The following is a 12,425-nucleotide window of genomic DNA, read 5'->3' as shown; positions in this document are numbered from 1 at the left end:
ATTAGATTGTTATTGTGCAGGATCAAGCTATTTCTCACTGTGTCAGTCTATTGCTCATCAATTTGTCATTAAAGGACTGGTTCAAACAGCTATTTCATGTCTTGCCGGGTTATTGCTTTTCACTACCTCTTTCAATAAGCATTTGGCTAACTAATACTAGGCCAATATCCATATGTAAAAAGGATGTGAAATGGGGAGCAAAGTTGTGTAGAACAGGCATAAACAACTTGATGTCTTCCAGATATTTTGGATTACAACTTCATTTCCTTGCTATTGGCCATGCTTGTTGAGGCCAATAAGAAATATGGTTCACAATATCTAAAGTGGCCTAGTTGTATACATCTGGCACTTTTCACTAGATAAAAGAGAATGAATCTCAAATGCAATATAGGAATTCTGGTGGGGGGTTTTTTAACACTCGTCTACATTTGTTAAACTTGTAGATTTGTTCGTAGCTAAAAAATTGAATATCTGTCTATCTGTCTCACATCTATCTAACATCTACCCATCTATCTGGGATTGGTTGATATTGATAGTTTGTTCTTTCTCTTTCCAAAAGCTGAAGGGCCATATTTGGAACAAAACATTCTGAAGGAGATCCATCTATGTTAAGATTTAGTACCAGTTAGATGGTGCATCATCAGAAGTTCCTTCCATATTTTCAGCTGATCCAGGAACAGGAATCACATTCAATCTTCTAGACATACTCTATATCAGGGGTGTCAAACTCGCGGCATCATCACATGATGTATCATGACTTTTTTCCTTTTTACTAAACTGGGCATGGGTGTGGCCAGCACATGACACATCCAGACCATGGGCTGTGAGTTTGACAACCCTGCTCTCCATGGTGCTTAACATTGTAACAACAAGCAAAGACAAAGGCTTCATTGGGAACAGCATCCTGTGCCCTGACTTTTAATTTTTATGGGTTGCTCCTGTTTATGTTTTTATGTAGATTAAGCAACCCTATTTATAATGAAGGCATGTAAACCTTATTGCATTGAACATCATGTTTGGTGGGAGATTGGATTACTTTTATCTTCACATTGGTCCACAAATGTAAGTTTATTTATTCAATTTATTCACCCATCTCACATAGTGACTCTGGACAACTTACAGTGGGTAAAAACAGCACAAAACATAGTGTAAAATATAGCAACACATTAATCAGCCAAGAGACTAAGGCTGATTAAACTACATAATACATGAAGGAATTAAAGATAAGCAACTTATACATTAAATGTATATATTCGCACAAAATTGTATATATTTGTAAATATGTACAAAAGATAGAAATGGATGAGATGGATGTCACAAAACAGTTAATGACATGATACTCATTTTTTATTATTTTTAAAATATACAAAAGACTAATCAAGTTTATTTAAAAAATAAATAAAAAAATAAACTACATAATACATTATAGTCTTCCAGTAACCCTCTGGCCCCCAAGCCTGAGAACCTAATCAGATCTTCATGGCCACTCCCTAAAATTGGTATGGATTGTACCAATCTAATCTCAAAGTGACCCATATTCCATATGGACTGGCAACACTGAAAAGTTCCTCTTCTTTGTTCCCATAATATGACATTCTTTGACTAACAGGTTCTGCATCATACTTCCCTTTCTAGATCAAAAGGACAGGGAGAAATGCCTGAGAAAAGGTTTGCCTGCAAATAATGTGATAATTATTGATGATTTAACAATGGTAGGAACTGATGCTGTAAATACAAAAAGAAAGAAAAGTGGTCACTGTCCCTTTATGTGATGAACATGCTATGTTAATTTTATAATGTTAAAACTATTCCTGATTCATTTAATTATTATTCCAGAAGACTAATTTATAGCCAGATTGTGAGAAGAAAATGAAGAGAATTAAACTGAGATTACATGAACAATGTTCTGTTGCTAGTAACCCTGTTACATCTTTCATGTCTAATTAAATATTCTTTTGAAGAAGAAAAAAAACTAAAGTTGCTTGCTTAAAGTGCACTTCGACTTACACTTTAATTTGAATTGAAGGAGTTATTTACTCAGTACTGAGATATTTTCAAATTTTTCAAATTTGTCCAGTTTTGTCCTTTCTCAGGTGTGGCTTCTCCTGGCTTCATTTCTCGATCATCAGTTCATCTTTCATTTTAAGTTTGCACATCCAGATATTATGGATTTAAGCACAAGTAAGATAACATTTGAGATGATTAAACACTTTAAACCATTAAGTATGTTCAGATCTACTGCTACAAATTCCAAATTCCTGTTCCATTGAAACCCAAAACTCATTTTGAGATACTGGCAGCAGTAGCACTTTATTGATTAGCCATATGGCCAGAGCAAAATAGAAAAAATAAATAAAATCATATGTAACAGTATGACTAAAAACAAAATTCCAGATCATATATCTTTCATCACCCACACAATTTACCTCAATCAGATCTAGTTGGACAGTTCTCAATTGACCAAAAGCCATTTTATATGAGATGTTTGAGCTCTGACTTCACATAAAACATTTTGTTCTGAAATGTGGGTCTCAGTAGGCTATAACAATCTCTTCTTATTCTACACAATTGATGCTCAAGTAACATATAAGTTATATTATTTAAAATGATTAATACCTGTGAGATCAAAAATGTCTACTAATCCTTAATCACACTCTTATTATCAATTAGGATTTATTCATTCATAATCTAACCATTATTTATGTTTTTATTTTTTACAGTGGTTTAGTTCCCTGCATATGCATTTATCTGTTTGATTGATTGGAATCTGTCTAAGTTTCCAAAAAAACCCTCATGAATCTGTTAATATTTTACAGTGAGAGAGGAAGGAAGGGGGGAAGAAAGGAAGGAAGGGGGAAAAGGAGGGAGAATATTGTTTTTAAAAATCAGGAGATTGGCACAAGTTTCAGTCTAAGGGTTATACAGTATTTTCAGTATGTTACAGCTCACTTCCAATGGAATGGGTAAACTGAAATAAGATTTAGATTGGGACGAAATGGAAAGAAACACATTGCATGCACTTATGCAATTGCAGATTATTTATGTCCATGAACACACTGAGTTTATTAATTAACAATTATGTTTGTTGAGACTGTTTGTAGTAATCCGATACCTTTTCATGTATGTGAATTCGGCAATCTCTCATTTAGTCATGCTGATAAAGTTTCCCCTTCCCCCACATGTTGAGAACTGGACATTTGTTTCTTACAGCTAGTAGTTTAGCAATCATTGAAGTTACAAAAACACTGGAAAAAGTGACTTACAATTGATCCTTTCACTTATGGCCTTTGCAGCATCCCCACCCTATTGGGTGCTTGGCAATTGGTACTGATTTACAATGGTTGCAGCATCCCATGGTCATATGATCACCATTTGCGACCTTCCCAGCTATCTGCTGGCAAGTGAAGTCAATGTGGAAAGCTGGATTTACTTAATGATGACATGATTTGCTTAACAACTGCAGTGATTCGCAATCATAACAAAAAAAAAATCACAAAACTGGGCACAAGTCACTTTATAACTGTCTTACTTAGCAATGGAAATGTCCTTGTCCTATATGAGTGTACATTATTAATAATATGTTTGACTAGTTTAAGCTATGAGCTGTAGATGACAAATAGTGATGTTCTTTTATTCTGTTTTGACTCTGTCTTTATAAAGATCATTTTTGGAAATTGGTTCTATTGTTTTTCCTGTAATGTCTTGGGTGACTGCTAGCCTATTTATTTGTTTGTTTTTAATGGTGCAGTACTTCTTTTCCAGTTCAGGAGCATTTTGTGTCATTTTTTAAAAAAATGTATTCCATGTTAGATATTCCTGACATCAGAAATCACTGAATGCATCCTGTCCCCTCTTGCTTTGAGATAAATAATTCAACTTGTTAACTAGATTGAGACCTCAGGTTATATATTCAGTGAAGGGTCCTTGATGCTCTCTGCGCTTGGTTGTTTTCTTGCAGACATTTCATTACCCAAACTAGGCAACATCATCAATGCTAGTTTTCTGGCATTGATGATGTTACCTACTTTAGGTAATAAAACATCTGCAAGAAAACAACCAAGATCAGAGAGCACCAAGGACCCTTCATTTCAACCTTGAGTTACAAATGTTCTCCTTTATTGCTCTATATTCAGTAGAGTAGGCTTCTCATCTTCCTTTTTTTTCATTTATTTTTATAGCAAATACACATACCAATAGCTAGATACCAATATATTATTTGATTTTACTCTGTTCCATTACAGTCCACTGTACTCCATTTCCACTCATTTTATTTTATTTTATTTTATTCTAATGTATTATTACCATAATGTAGCTCTCATGATTTTTATTGTTGTTGTGCCTAATAATATTAACTTTTACAATATATGCTATTTATAAAATATTTATTATATTTCATACATCTTAAAATATTAATTATATAATAACTATTTATAAAACAGTTATTTATAATTATTTTGAAAATCCTAAATTAAAGATCAGCAACTAAAAGTAGAATGACTATGGCAAAAGAAAGAAAAGATAGCATGAAGAGTAAAGGGACCTTAAGTGAAATTTCAAACATCTAGAGCACCATTTGAATACATTGACAAAATCATCATTAGTCAATTGTAAAAAGCAGCTTTACTTGGAGTAGTTTACAAACTGGAAACAATACCTTTAATATTATTAAACAAAAATATCTGCCCATTACAGTTCCTTGGGAAGGATTTGATAGGTGGACAAAATTGCTGAATCCAGCCTAAACATCTGGTTCATGGTGTGCCAACCATAACAACTATAGTAGTAATGTCAGATCAAGAGTATGTTTATCCCACCAAGCTAGAATATTTTATATAATTCTTAAAGTAATATTCTTTAGAATAGAGTACATTTCAAAAGTGAACTTTTAGATAGCACAGTTGTTGAATAAAGACTTGTGTAGCCACTAAGATGGGATCAGCAATCCATGACTGCATGTAGTTTCCCTTTCCCCATTTCTTGTCTCCAGCAGTCTAAAATTGTACTGCTGGAATTAATACCTGAATCATTCATATTACATGGATGACATATGGCATAAAAATTGTTCAAACAAACAACCTCAACTACTGAACTTCTGTTTAAACATTTCCTGGAATAAAAATTCAAAAACATTTTGTCTTGATCTTATTTCTTTTAGTCTGGTCTTCCTTCTGGTGGTATATTGTTGATTTTCTTACATACTTATTGTGAAACTAAAAAAGGTGGTATCACCAATAATGGAGGCATGATCTCTGCAAGCAATCCATTACATATATGGCAGAGCAAATGGCTCGATCTTCTGAAAACCATCTATACTTTTTATTTCAGGGTTTAAGAAAGACTACATAGCATCCCATAGACCATCAAAACTTCAAAAACAAATCAATGTATGGCGTACTTCCCAAGGTCTGACTTTGGGTTTTATTGTAACTCCAATGGGAGTGATGTTGTAAAACACCATGCTTTGTTGCTTTCCCCTACAACATTTTTATCTTTGATATGTTGTACCCTTCAAAACAATAGGGAGATATTGAATCCTTGCCCCCAATCTCTCTTTTTGCACTATAGAGTCCAGTTCTGCTGCCATCCCAGAATGGTTGAAAAAGAACTTTCACTCACAAAACATAGAAGAATAGAATTCTTTATTGGCCAAGGTGTGGTTGGACACACAAGGAATTTGTCTTGGTGCAAATAATCTCAGTATACATAAAACAAACGGTACATTCATCAAGAGTCAAGAAAAACATTTTGGGGATTTAATTTTAATTTGCTTTACTCTCTCAATTATCTGATTTAAATGGAGAGCATGGATAGCATTAGGGATAATAAATGTGCAAGTAGGGATAATAAATATGAAAGTATCATACTTACATGGATATGATCCCCGTACATGATACACCCAAGTCAATAAGAACAAAAGCCACAATTAAGAAGATCCAGCATGTTCAAACAAAATCCAGCATTTCTGAAATTGTTTCTATTCTGGAATCCTTTTCTCACAGATGTATTAAACCTTGAACACACATTTTATGAAATCCAAGTTTCATGAGTTAATCATGAAACTTAACTCATACAAACAACCTAGTTAAGTAAAATGGTCTTCTTGTGTCAAGCCTAGATGGTATTGAGTCTTGGTTTCCCATAGGAAATGTTTGGTGATTCATGCTTAATTAACAGGACTTCTGTCTTGTAACATATATGGGATAAAAGCATTGTGATCCTCCCATACCTTTATTAAAATGTTTTATTCAAAGTAAAGACAAGTTTAGCATTTTCTCCCAGATCCTTTTTTGATTATTTAATTTCCAGTTCTTTTACTTGATTGATCATCTTAAGCTTGTTTGTGACAACAGCAGCTGAAGAATTGTGGCCTGTTAGATTAAGGAAAAGTTTTTACAAGTCTGCCATTTGCCAAAAACAGTGACATGTTTTCAGTGGAAGTTCAAATAAACCCACAAAGTATATATTCCAAGATGCATCTCAATTTACTCTTCTGGTATACTTTAGTTACATATCTCTGGAGAATTGTCATTTATCTTCTTGATAAATTGGGTAACTTGCCAATATGATTTAAGAGCTCTATAGAATACTTCCTTAGATCTATTCTTGCTATTATTTAAGGTCTAGACCCAAGAGTTATCCATAAGTGGGATGATATATTTTATTATATAGGTGTACACACACACACACACACAAAATCTCTCTCTCTCTCTCTCCCCCCCCCTCTCTCTCTCTCTGTGTATTTGTGTGTATGTATATAGGCATATGATTTAGAATGTGCCATATACAAAAAGCTTTGTTTAAAAAAGTTAGAAGAGTAAAAGCTAAGTGTGGGTAAAAGTGACATATTTGTGACATAGATAAAGCCAGAATAAAAGAAATTATATGAGATAATGTATTTGTTACTAAGAGACTAATCTTTTGCAATTGTTAGATCTGGATTTGCATCCCCGTGGCTTTCTCTTTCTACTTTACCTATGGGGAATAAAACTGTACAATCTGTATCAATAAAAGGTTCAAAGCTTGAAGAAATGGAATTGCAGGAAGGAATAAATGGGGAAATGATGTATGGTTTAATTGATTATATGCCATCATGTCAGTGTTGATTCTTAGTGATCACATCGATAGATACCATCCAGGATGATCTATCCCCAAGTTTCACATCTTCCAATAATGCAACCCTCATTGGTATAATTGAGTTTACCTATCTTGCTGCTGGTCGTCCTTTTTCTCCCCATTTTCCATTTTTCCAGAATTATAGACATCTCCAGACACTTAAGTATTTTAATATTGTATCCAAAATCATTCTTAGCCTCAAGTTAAAATTCTGCTTTGAGGAGTTCATTTCTCTGGCTCTCCGTAGTATTCTCAAGTATTTTCTAAAATATCAAAGTTCAAAAGTTTCAACATTTTTCTATCCTAATTCTTCAGAGTTCAACTTTCACTTCCTCAAAAGCAATATACTACATAACTAACCATAAATGCAAGCCAATTGCCAAGCATCTAAACTGAGAGTGGTGTTATAGTTGTAATTTACTTTTACCAAGGTTGTCGTATTTTTGAACTTGTTAAATGAATGGTTGTAAGTTGAGAACTATCTGTAACTCAGTTCTTTTACTTCCTTGTACCACCAAAAACAGAATAATAGAATAACAGAGTTGGAGGAAACTTTGGAGGTCTTCTAGTCCAACCCCCTGATCAAGCAGGAAACCTTATGCTATTTCAGACAAATGGTTGTCCAATATTTTCTTAGAAACTTTCAGTGTTGGACCAAAGGTGATTTTTCAAGAGGCAACTGGACTTTCTGGTTTTTCTTTCGAAGACATTTCACTTCTTATCCAAGAAGCTTCTTTAGCTCTTACTGGATGGTGGATAATGGAAGAATTTACATTTCTTACAGACAGCTGGTCATTTGGATTCTTTGAAAAAGCATGTTTGGGACAACTATGACCTGGATGACTGAGAATCTCCATACATTGTTCCTTCTTGTTATTTGTGTCCTAAGTAGTAAACCAGGCAATTTCAATTTGCTAATTTTTAAAATGTGACTTTGTAGTCAATTCACTTAATCTGTCAATGTACATAACCTTTCCATAACCTAACCCCAAGCTGTTGAAAGTGTAAAAAGGAAAAAGGTACATATTTTCATATGTGGTGGACCTGCCCAGAGGTCAAGAAATATTGGGATATAATTTGATCATGGCTAGAAGAAATAACAAAACAGAAAACTGAACCCAAACCAGAACTATTTCTATTAGGCAAATAACAGAAAAATATAATAAAAGAGATAAATACATTATGCTACATATCTTAACAGCTGCTAGGTTATCCTACGCACAATTTTGGAAGCAGGAAACTACCATCAGAGGATGTTGTTATATAAAAAAAATTAAACTGTGTAGAGATGGACAGACTAACAATGAAATTAAGAGACAAAGAAGAGTTGATATATTATAATTAATTATAATTATAATGCCTGGGATGCCTGGTATGAATGGTTTAAGAATAAAAAGAAATCAAAATAACAGGTAAAGAATAAGAAACTATATAAATACTTATATATATATTCATATCTATATTTATTTATATATTAAGTTGAAATTGTATAATGAAAAAATGTGTATATAGAAAGATGACAAGGACATGTAAAAGATGTCTTGATGTTGATATAATGATGTATAAAGTTTTATGTTTTTAAATTTTGAAAACTAAATAAAATTTAATGAAAAATATATATAGTTTAAAAAAAATACATTTCATATTCCCACATATACTTGTCTTTTGCTAACTTCAGATTTTCTTTTTTTACATGGCAGCATCAGTACTAGATATCCATATTGGTTTTAGGTGGTAGCTGGCATGATCTCTATGTGTTGACTAGCCATTCATTTATGTCCCCAAGGAACATCTCCACTGTAAAAATTATGTGACAACAAGGCAATTACTTAACTGTATATATATTTAAACTTAGTTGCAGTTAAATTAAATATTGTGGCAAAGGCTTCATGACAGAAGAGTTTGAGAAAGACTTTGAAGAAAGAGTGTTGGCACCATGCAACTAAATTTAGAAGCACTTCCAATTGTTGAGAGCATCAAGAAAGAATATGCTACTATTCAAGTATTTATTCTTCAGCTTTACATAAAAGTTGGAAAAGCTATTTTAATAAAGTTGATTTAATTTTTACTAATAGTTAGCCTATATTTGATCACATTCATTAGAAGAAAATATTTATCGTATTCCAATATGCCGCCAACAGAGTGGTTAGAATGCAGTATTGCAGGCTACTTCTGCTGACTGCTGGCTGCCTGAAATTTGGCAGTTCAAATCTCACCAGGCTCATGGTTGACTTAGGCTTCCATCCTTCCGAGGTCAGTAAAATGAAGACAGATTGTTGGGGGCAATATGCTGACTGCTTAGAGAGGGCTGTAAAAGCACTGTGAAGTGGTATGTAAGTCTAAGTGCTATTGCTATAAGGTAAAATCATCATATAGCTTTAGGTTATAAGTCAATAATTTCTCCTTTTTACCATTCCTGTGTGTTGTATTAATGTCTATGGCCAGGAATATATATTTGTATCCCTTCCAAATGGCCTCTAACAATCTATTTTTTTAAAAAAAAAATCTACTTTTGTTTTTCTGCAATGATACAATTCATTTTGAATACTAATTACATCTTATAGGCTTTGGTTTTTATATTATTTTACTCAATAGATGTTATAAAATAAAGGAAGTGCATGTGTTTTATACTTGCACAATTGTATAACAGTGATTGTTTAGTTGAATGTAGGAGTGGTAGAGATCAGACGTGGTATTCAGCAGGTTCCAACCAGTTCTGGAGAACCACTAGGGAAATTTTGAGTAGTTCAGAGAACTAGAAAATACCACCTCTGACTGGAAATTTTACAGTATCCTTCCCCTGCCACGCCCACCAAGCCATGCCCACAGAACTAGTAGTAAAAAAATGTGAATCCTACCACTAGTAGAGATGAAATTTGACATTGTTCTGGATAATCATTGTTTAAACATAATTTAGAAATTTTGCTTAGCTTTACTGTTGTACGTGGGAATAAAAAAAATGCTTTGTGAACACGCAAAGACTAGAATTAATCCCTTCAATGTTGATTATGGATAAAAAAAGAATATTGCTTAATTTTGTGCTCTTTAATATTATCTTGATTTTAAAAAACTTGATTTTATTTAAAATAGAAGTTTTACCCATTGTGTTCTGATTAGATGTCTACATCGAAACATATTCAGACACCATAAATAACTGTTTAATGTTTAATCTGTAAAAAGAATCTTCAGTTTACTATGAAGGTGAATTGATATATAAAGTAAAACTTATGTATAAAAATAATTTACTTTAGGGAGGGATGGTATTCTTAATTTATACAAAGCATAGTAAGCAGACCCCAGTAGAGATTGTAATTGACTTTAATTAAGACTTTCTGTCTACATTCTGCAATGTTTTTCAAGTTGATATTTCATCCTTTTTGTATCACATTTATGTTTTTTTGCATCAGTTTGCTTCTGCATTTTTGATTATCACTTTTTTAAATAATTTCCTTCAATTTATGGTTACTTTTAAAATATTTTCTTACTCAAGTTTTTTTTTAATAGGAAATGAATCATAAATATAAAGAAGTGAAAATCTATGTTCTACCTTGAAAAACTGTTCAGCGTGGTTTTGTGGATCAAGCCAGTGATTTTGCTTTTGTGGAAGCTGTTGGCTGTCAGTACTTTGGTCAGGGTGCATAGTTCAGTCTTTATGTGTGCTTTGTCTGCCAGGTGTTTGGTTCTAGTAATTAGTGTTTTGGCCATGGAGTTTATCTGTGCTGGGTGGTGGTGGGATTGGGCATTGAGGTAGCGGTTGGTGTGTGTTTTCTTCTGGTATATGGCGTGTCCTAGTGTGCCATCTGGTTTTTTTTTTTTTTTTTTTTTGTAGATTAGTACATCTAGAAATGGTAGTTGTTTGGTTCCGTTTCCATGGTGAATTTGATTTTGAGATGTGTGATGTTTAGGTGCGTTAGGAAATTGTTTAGGTTTTCTTTTCCATGGGGCCAAATTTGTTAATGTCTTATCAATGTATCTTAGCCATAGTTTGGGTTTGTGGGTGGCATTTGCCAGGGTTCTGGATTCAAATTCTTCCATGAACAGGTTTGCAATAACGGGTGACAGTGGTGATCCAATGGGGGCTCCTTCAATCTGCTTGTATCTTTGTCTTTTCTATATGAAATATGTGTTGGTTAAGCAGTGTTCTGCTAGTTCCATGAGGTGTTTGGGTGTTTGGTATTTGTTTTTTATTATTTCTAGAGTTTCTTTCACAGGGACTTAAGTGAATAGTGAAACCATCTCGAAACTTAAAAGCAGATCTTTTTATTCCATGTGCAGGCCTTTGATCATTTCCAAGAGATGATATAAGTTTTGTACATATGAAGCTGCTGCTTCAGCAAGGGGCTGTAGCTGCTTAGCTAGGTATTTTGCTAGGTTTTGTAGTGGTGCTCCTCCAGAGCTGACTATGAGTCTCAAAGGTATGCCTTCCTCGTGTATTTTGGGGAGGCCGTATAGTTTGGGACATCTGGAAGATTTTTCTCTTGGGATAATCGTCTGCTGGATCTCTTTGCTTATGTAGCTGGTTATGATTTTCTTCTTGGTTGTTTTTTCCAGATATGTGGTTGGATCCATGTTTATGGGTTTGTATGTGGAGTCTTGGAGTAGGTCTGTCAGTTTTGTTTCATAGTCTTTTCTGTCCATTACTACTGTAGCATCCCCTTTATCTGCTGGAAGTATGATTATGCTGCTGTCGTTCTTTAGGGCTCTTTGTTCTTTCTTGTGTAAGTTGCTTTTGGGTGGTTTGCTTGTGCATAGGATGTTAGTAACTTAATGTCTTATTCTATCAGCTTCATCTGTATTTAGTTTAGTTAGACTGGATTCCACTCTGCATATTGTGGGAACTATGATTCTTTGTTCTTTGTGTACGTCCTAGGACAACGGAGCCTTCTGGTAGTTGGCTGGAACATGAAGCAAGGAGCAAGGACAAATTGTTGCCATTTCTTAACCAGAACTGTAGCAAACTTAAACTCTGCAGCCTTGTATGCTTTATGCGAATGATCAGTGCATGTTGTGTGATGTAATGCGTTTGTGATAGGACGTTAACAAAATTGCTACGTTAACAAAGATTGCTTCTAATAAAAGAAGGTTTCGGAGTTCTCTCTGGGCTCTCATCCCAAGACAACTTTGCGAAGTGTCTTCTTTTCATGAGAGACCACCACAACTGGTGACCCCGACATGATCCACTCAAAAGAGATACGTCTTTGGCACACCCATTCTCATCGTCTGGAATAGACTTGGTGCACCTCATCCGCTTGAATTGCTGGCGACAACGGATCCCTCGTGAGTATGGGTGGTAGATTCTCTAAGGAGCAGGC

At 34.1% G+C, this 12,425-nt stretch overlaps 1 protein-coding gene across 1 annotated transcript in view; it reads left to right on the top strand.

Moving 5' to 3' along the window:
• LRRC4C (leucine rich repeat containing 4C) overlaps nt 1–12,425 on the top strand; it is a 784,071-nt gene that overhangs the window by 307,879 nt on the left and 463,767 nt on the right. The window lies entirely within an intron of this gene.

The sequence above is a fragment of the Pseudonaja textilis genome, chromosome 1 (genome assembly GCF_049901715.1).
Source record: "Pseudonaja textilis isolate UNSWEBS1 chromosome 1, rPseTex1.2, whole genome shotgun sequence".
Lineage (NCBI taxonomy): Eukaryota > Metazoa > Chordata > Lepidosauria > Squamata > Elapidae > Pseudonaja > Pseudonaja textilis.
This window is presented reverse-complemented; position numbering and strand designations above follow the sequence as displayed.